Source organism: Juglans regia, chromosome 5 (genome assembly GCF_001411555.2).
Source record: "Juglans regia cultivar Chandler chromosome 5, Walnut 2.0, whole genome shotgun sequence".
Taxonomy (NCBI): domain Eukaryota; kingdom Viridiplantae; phylum Streptophyta; class Magnoliopsida; order Fagales; family Juglandaceae; genus Juglans; species Juglans regia.
The window spans coordinates 15,720,756-15,729,572 of record NC_049905.1 but is presented as its reverse complement, the minus strand read 5'-3'; positions in this window follow the sequence as shown (position 1 = coordinate 15,729,572).

Genomic DNA, 8,817 nt, shown 5'->3' with positions numbered 1-8,817 from the left:
CTAAATAACCACATTGAAAACTCCACAAAGTCATTACTGCAGCAAAAGAAACTAACGAGTCCATAATCTCCTAGTAGTCATAACAAACCAACTAATAATTTCATAAATCTTACTAAACCCAAGATATAAATAAAACTCAAAGACATTAAAACTAAGAACATCAGAAGTCCTTCTTCTAACCACATCTCCTCAGCTTACACACGTTCACCAATCTAATCCAGGTCCTCATTTGGACTCTCCACATCATCTGAAAAATATTATAATGATAGGGGGTGAGTTATCAACAACTCAGTAAGCAGGAGTCATATGCTAGCGTGCAAACATGAGTATTTCCAAAGTACAATATGCAGAACAAAATATTTTACAGAGTTATCATACAGAACAAACATGTTTTTCCAAAAGGGTTTTAAGACAAGTAAAACCCGTAATACTTTGGTATAACATAAACTGAGTATCATCATCAGATCAAAACAGAGCAGAGACCATGTTTCACCCCCGTGGTAGAGTTGTGCTAACCCCGATGGCCAAACCAGGCAGAGACAGAGGTGAAATATTTTCTTTATTCTTCTCGGAGCCCCGAGTGTACACACAAGAAAGACCACAATAAAACCACTTTATTTCCAAAGTGGGTGCACTCAGAGACAGAGAAGTTGGTACCAACCCAAACAGAGCATAGCATAACAGAGCAAAGCAGAGACAGAGTCAGATACGAAAACCAGTACACCATGCCAAAGGTTTTCAGATGTTATATCAAAATAATACAGAGTACCAAAACAGAATCAGACAGTTTACACACACCGAACAACACAAAAGCCAGAACATCTTTCTAAATAAATGCACAATTTTTCATATTCTCAATATCGCTCCTTTTTCAGATTTCAGGAACCACATAACAGAATTTAGCTCATGTCTACACAATGCATGTCAGAACATATTTGTCATTTTTCACACAGATTTCATGAATAATGCAGATAAGTGACCAAGGTTGATCTTTGTTTTCGCAATTTCCATCACAACACAAAATATGCAAGTTTTTATAAAATCAACCTTAGTCTTATTAACTTGTATAAAACCTAGCATAGGAACCCCGCTTACCTGACTCTTGCAGCGTATTATCTATACCTTGAATACGGTCCCTATCCGTCGCGTCACCTATTCATAAAAAAATATAAACTAAATATTAAAGTTCAACGACACAAAATTTGTCCTGGACAACTTAAGACCCAAAATAATCTATACCAAACTCAATATTGTCCAACACAAGCATCAAAACCCATGTCAACTCAAATCCCAATAACTCACACTTATTCCAGCAATTCGCAATCCCAAACAATTACCAACAATTTATCCAAACAACACTACACAATGCACATTTCTTTCCATTCACAACTCCACAACCGAATTCAAAACCCAACACTTCAAAAATATTAAACTACACTCGTTAAAAGAACGTACCCTTCTAACATTTCTAGAGCACTAATCCAACAAAACTAGAGCACTAATCCAACAAAAATCAACTCTTATGCTCCAAAGAAGGCAAGTTGGTAAAACACCTAATATTATTTAACAAAACGAGTAACACAAACACATGTATATTTCCCTCTTAAACTCCCACAAGACAAGAAAAATCAAGAGATAAAAATGGCAAGGACCTACCCAAAGAAACTGAGAAACAACAAGCAGCAGCAAAGCACGCACACACGGCAAGCACCAAAATCACCAAGGCACGAGTGAAGCCTACGGCTTTTATGGCAAAACAGGGCACGACAACAATATAGCACACGGAGCAGTGAATGACCAAACCAAAAAGGGAAACCTATGGAAATAAAACACAAGCATGAGCCACGAAAATAGTAGGAAAACTAAGAGAAAGAACCGAAATGGAGGCTCACGGACTGACCTGCAAGTGAAGAGAAAACATATGAGGAAAACCAACAAATGCTAAGAAGAACATCCGCACGATTTCACAGCATAAGGAATCCAAAAATTAAAGGAATGAAAATGGAACCCTTACCAATCGAAAATGGAGGGATGAGAAATGATGCTCGCTGACTCGCAGAGGGAGAACCGAAATGCAAATGGAGAGGAAGGGAATACACAGCAGATGGCAACCCACCGAACTAAATGCAGCGCAAGAGGTAAAACCGAAGATGAGGAAGTTTAGGGCATGGGATTCGGAAATCACAAATTAACGCCAGCAACTAGAAATAAAAATGAAACCAAAAAGAAAAGGGAGAGACGTGGGAGGGAGAGATGCGGGAGTGGAAGAACCAAAAGAAAAGAAACAGAAATGAGAAAGAGAGGGAAAAGAAATCGGGAGCTGGGAGAATAAGACACTTACCCCAAAACAGCGTTGTTCGCACCTCCAAGAAACGGGCTGGGCCCTGAAGCACGGTCCGGGCCTCACAACGCCTGGGCCTTACATCTTACTTCATGACATTCCTCAGTCATGCTTCAGTTGCGCACTCTTATACTTGTTCTGCTGCTTCACGCATACTCCTAGCCATAAGTCCATCACGGTGACACTAGCCACCTCAGACTACAGGCTACGCTATAACTACTTCAAGACACTGTTCCAAAGTTCCTGACACTGCCCATCACGTTCCACGCCCATAAATCACATAACCATATTTATCTCTACGAAACACCACGCGGAGTGTCGCTGCCACATGGAGTACACTCCACGTATACTCTCTTCTTACATACTACGCCACATCACCACTATGGCATACTCGCCATATGGTACATCACTCCATCACATGGAGTACACTCCACGTGTACTCCCTTTACATACGCTACATCACCATTATTGCATATCCGCCACATGGTGTATCACTCTGTCATACGGAGTACATTCCACATGTACTCCCTTCATACACATTACGCCACATCACCATTATGGCATACTCGTCATATGGTGCATCACTATACCACATGGAGTACACTCATCGTGTACTCCCTTCATACACACTACGCCACATTATCATTATGGCATACTCGCCATATGGTATATCACTCTACCATATGGAGTACACTCCACGTGTACTTCCTTCATGCACACTACGTGGAGTGTTCTTCCTTCATGCACACTACGCCACATCACCGTTATGGCATACCTGCCATATGGTGCATCACTCCCCCACATGGAGTACACTGCATGTGTACTCCATTCACATACACCACGCTATATCACCATCATGGTATACCGGCCATATGGTGCATCACTCCACTACATGGAGTACACTCCATGTGTACCCCATTCACATACGCCATGCTATATCACCATCATGGCATACCCGCCATATGGTGCATCACTCCACCACATGGAGTACACTCCACATGTACTCCATTCACATGCATTACAGCACATCACCATTATGGCATATCCGCCACATAGTGTATCACCCCGTCATACGGAGTACATTCCACATGTACTCCCCTCATATACCATACCCCACACAGAGTACACTCAGCGTGTACTCCTCCTGTTCGACACTACGCGAAGAGGGTATATTTTACATATACTATCCTTGTCTCACATTACGCTACACACAAAGTACACCCAACGTGTACTATTCACATTCTATCTACCACGTCACCAATACAACATATACTCCACAACCACACTACATGACACAGTCCACAACACTTCACATCACACTTCTCAATTACGCCCAACACTTCACAGCACAATACATCTCCACCCAACACATATATGCCCAACACTTCACTACATAGAATGCCCAACACTTCATCACACAGCACCACATCACAATACCACAACTCCGCAAATACCAACAACACAGTCCATAACCTAGTCAACTAATCAATATCTAGCATAATTAACGAGGGATAGAGGATTATACCATCGATGGGATAACCCGTGTGTTGCTCGTTGATTGTCACGGCCTAATGATGTCGGAAAAGTCGTACGTGGCGGCTAACCCACGTACGTTAACTGTTTAGGCGTTTGGATAGTTAGGTGTGGTTTTGTAAGGGCTCGTGGTGGCCTTGTGATGGTGGCAAGGAGCATAACACAGCGAATCTAGCCGTGTACAGTGGTGGTCAGCCACGCGCATACTTGTCATGATTGACGACATTCAATAACACTTGCCATGATTGACATTCAATAACACGTCCTAATTTGAAATTTTGCCTAACAGCCAAAGACTACTGTCTATAAGGCTACAGTCTCAAATACACCCAATCCCCAACTGAAAATTCCCTTTCAATATGTCCTCTATCATACTGAGTCTTCATTCTATCTTGAGCTTCTACCAAGTTCTGCTTGAGAATCAACAGAATCTGATCTCTGGACTTCAATAAGTCTTTGACTACTTGGTTAGCTGTAATGCCTGAAATATAAAGGTGTAGTTTTGTAGGAGGCCCGCCATACACTACCTCATAAGGGGTCAACTTAGTTGAAGCATGAAAAGTAGTATTATACCACCATTTAGCAACAGTCAGCCATTCAGCCCAAAGTTTTTAAAATAGTTTCATACCAGCCAAAACGGCCAGTATTTGCCGTGCCGGAACAATAATCGGCACAGGAGAGGGTTATGCTTCGTACTGGGTAACAAAAATCGGCACAGGAGAGGGTTTTGCTTCGTACTGGGTCAAATTTCGGCCGTACTGGATTGTTTCGGTCAATTTCTGCCAATATTTCGTGTTTCGGCCAGTATGAAAATTTCTCAGTGGTTCAATATATATGGCTGGAGGACAATTCTGTAATTAAAGTAAAAGAGTAGGGATTTTTTCGTAAAACCACTGATAAGGTCAAATTGAAACCTCTCTCCCTGCAATCTGCAGTCCTCTCAACTGTCTCATCCCTCTGGCATACTGCAGGGCAAAGCGGGTACTTTTTAAAATCCTCTGCATTCTTTTTATATCTTTAGTTTTCTTTTTCTAATTCTAAAATAATAGCTTGCCAGTTAGCCTTGCTTTCTTCTTTATTTGATATATATATATATGTATTGAAATGCTTTATTTAATTAATGGTATGGTTTTGAGAAAAAAAAATAGTTTTCTTTTTCTGTTAAAAGTACAAACTTTGACCGTTAGATTTGACTTTTATTGCCCCCAACAAATTCTAATTACTTTAGAATCACATGATTATAAATTAAAATCAATGCCTGTGCCCAAAAAGGATACGATCTTTCTTTAATTTTGAGTGAATTGGAAAGGAAAAAATGGAAGATAGCAATAATTAGTTAAGACGGAGGAGGCTCTTACTATCACCCTCAAAATTCTCAAAAAGTGCTCAACACACTTATTTACAGCTTCAGCCTGCCCATCACTTTGAGGATGGTAAGCAGATCAGTAAGAAAGTGTGACTCCTTGCAATCTAAAGAGTTCCTTCCAAAAGGAACAAGTAAAAGTGGCACCTCTATTAGACACTATGGTCTGTGGCATGCCATGAAGTTTAAAGACATTGTCAAAGAACAATGAGGCTACCTTGACAGCTGTGAAAGGGTGTTTTAGAGGCATGAAATGAGAATACTTCGACAGTCTATCAACCACCACCATAATGCATGAATACCCTTTAGAATTAGGTAACCCTTCTATGAAATCCATAGACAGATCAGACCATATTTGTTGAGGAACAGGTAGGGGTTGAAGGAGACCAGCAGGATGAACATTTTCTACTTTATTCCGCTGACAGGTATCACATTCTCGAATGTATTGCTTGTCTCAGAGAGAAGGCAGAAGTGAAAGACAATCCACTTTGTAAGGACTTGAGCTGCTATTGGGCCACATCATAAACCATGTAAGCTTGTTTAATTTCCTCCAACCAAGTTGGAGTAGGGAAAGAAATAACAGATAGTGATCCAGGTTCATCAGAAAATTCAACCCTGGATAATGCATCAGCAACTCTATTATCAACTCCTTTCTTTTAAACTCAATGGAAAACTCATAACCAAGCAACTTTGAGATCCATTTTTGTTGGGCAGCTGTTCTCATCTTCTGTTCTAGAAGGTATTTTAAACTGTGGAGATCTGTTCTGACAACAAAAGCAGCTCCAAGCAAATAAGGGCGTCACTTCTTTACAGCCATAACCAAAGCCAATAACTCCTTTTCATATGTGGAAAGGAGTAAATTCTTCCCCTTTAAAGCCAGACTTAGAAAAGCTATAAGCTGTTGGTTTTTGCATCAAAACTGCATCTACACCCACTTCACAAGCATCACACTCAATGATAAATTTCTAAGAAAAGTCAAGTAAGGCTAGTACTGGACGGCTAGTCACAGCCTTCTTCAACTGCTCAAATGCTTCTGTTGCTTTTGCACACCAATGAAAGGCTTCTTTCTTCAACAATGAAGTCAAAGGAGCTACTACCTGACCATAACTCCTGATGAACTTCCTGTAGTAACCTGTTAATCCCAGAAAACCCCTCAAGGAGTTCACATTCTTGCGAATAGGCCAAGTTAACATAGCTGCTAACTTCTTTGGATCAGCCCTGACACCCTCCTTAGAAATCAAGTGGCCCAAATATTCAAATTCAGTACAAGCAAAATGACATTGGGACTGTTATGCAAACAATTGATTCTTCTCCAAAGTCTTCAACACAGTTGCTAAATGAGACAAATGAGACTGCCAATCCTTACTATACACCAAAATATTATCAAAGAAAATAATGACAAAATGTCTCAAGAATGGTCTGAACACATCATTCATGAGTGACTGAAATGTGGAGGGAGCATTAGTGAGTCCAATGGCATAACAAGGAACTCATAATGTCTCTTATGTTTTCTAAAAGCTGTTTTATGAACATTTGCAGCTTTCATTCTAATTTGATGGTAGCCTGATCTGAGATCTAACTTGGAGAATACAGTAGAACAAAATAGCTCATCTAAAAGCTCATCCACAACTGGAATAGAGTATTTATCTTTTATGGTGGCTTCATTCAGAACCCTGTAGTCTATACACATTCTCCATGACCCATCTGACTTCCTAACCAACAAAACTGGAGATGAAAATGGGGACTGACTTGGTCTAATCACTCCAGACTTCAACAACTCAGCAACTATCCTTTCAATTTCTGTCCTTTGAAAGTATGGATACCTGTAAGCTCGAACACTGACTGGTATTGATTCTTCTTTAAGCACAATCTGATGATCTCTAGATCTCTGTGGAGACAGCCCTTTAGGTTCCTCAAAAACCTTGTTATACTTTTGTAAAAGCTCAGAAACTTCCTCCCCCACAGCAGGTTGAGGTAAATTTTCTTCAAAAGATAGTAATTGTAACCACACTCCTTTACTGCCCACTTTTGTAATAGCTGAAAGTTCTTTGTTATCCACCAGAGCAGTGGCACACATAAGTCCTTGAAGACACATCTGCTTCCCTTCATAAGAAAAACTCATCTTCAATGATACAAGTCCCAAAGCACAGGACCTAAGGAAAGCAGCCACTGAATGCCCAACACTACATCACATCCTCCCAATTGTAAGGCAAAGAAATCAACTGTAAACATAGTGCCTTGTGTTGCAACCCCAACTCCTGAAGCTGTGCCTTTACTAGTCAACATATCACCATTGGCCACCCTCACATGGATAGGTTTTTCTGTTATTGCAGACAAATTGCATTGAGATACAATTGCAGTATCAACAAAATTGTGAGTACTTCTTGTGTCAATTAAAATTACAACTCTTCTCTTATTAATATGCCCCACTACTCTCATGGCCTTAGGATTAGATGCACCAACCTGGTTTGTAATGAAATGGAGGCAATATCAGTATGCACATCCACCTCCTCAACAGTATCATCAAGCATAGCTTCACCATCCACTTCTCCATTTTCAAGGCTACTAAAAACCTCCATACCTTCCATTAAGTAAAGCCTTGGTTTGGCACATTTGTGGCCTGGTTGCCACTTATCATCACAAAAATAACAAAGGCCTTTCTTTCTTCTTTCTTGCATCTGAGCCTCAAAAGTTTTTTGTTAAGTTTTGCTGTTGTAAGGATTTAGGTGTGCCCAAGATGGATCATATAGGACCATTTCTAGAAACATACCCTTCAACAGAACTCTGGTGTGAATGAATAAAACCACCTTTCCAGGACTTTTTTGTACTCCAGATATATTGCTCTTGAATTTTTGCTAAACCAAAAGCATCATTCAGAGAAGGAGGATTCAACATCCTCACTGGCAATCTAATTTCATCCCGCAAGTCACTTAAAAAACAGCTTAATTTGTTTCTTCCTGACATACCAGCCTTAATCTTGTTAAATGCTTATGATGATCCAAATTGAACTTGCACTGCTCTAGCAAACTCTTCCCAAGAATGAAAAGCCCCAACATCATTTGCATCCTAAAACCAGATCAAAGACTCCTTGTCCATGTGAAAAGATGCAATGAAAATTCTCTGACGAGGAGGAACTTGATAATAAAGAAAATATTGATTCGCTCTGCCCCCGAACCTTGGAAAATCCAATTTAATGCCTTTATGAAAACCTCGATCACCAAACTCCCAATGCTGCACTTGAGCCACAACTTTGTTAACATCACCATTAGGACACTCTTCCTGAAAGTTTCTAGGTAACTAAACATGGCCATCAGAACTACTAGTAAAGAGTCTTGAGATTTGCTTTAGTAATTCAGAAAATCGTTTTTCCTGAGTCTCCCTATCATTCCTTGCTGCTTCTTTTTGCTGAATCAATATTGCAATCGTATCTTCAAGCTTTTTTCTGCTGTCATTCTTGTTGCTGCCTCAAATGAATAACTGCATCAACCACTTGGGCATAGGATCACATACCTTCTGCCATGGCACACTGACAACTGATACCAATTGTAATGAGCCCCTTGTAATCTCACTGTTTCGAGGT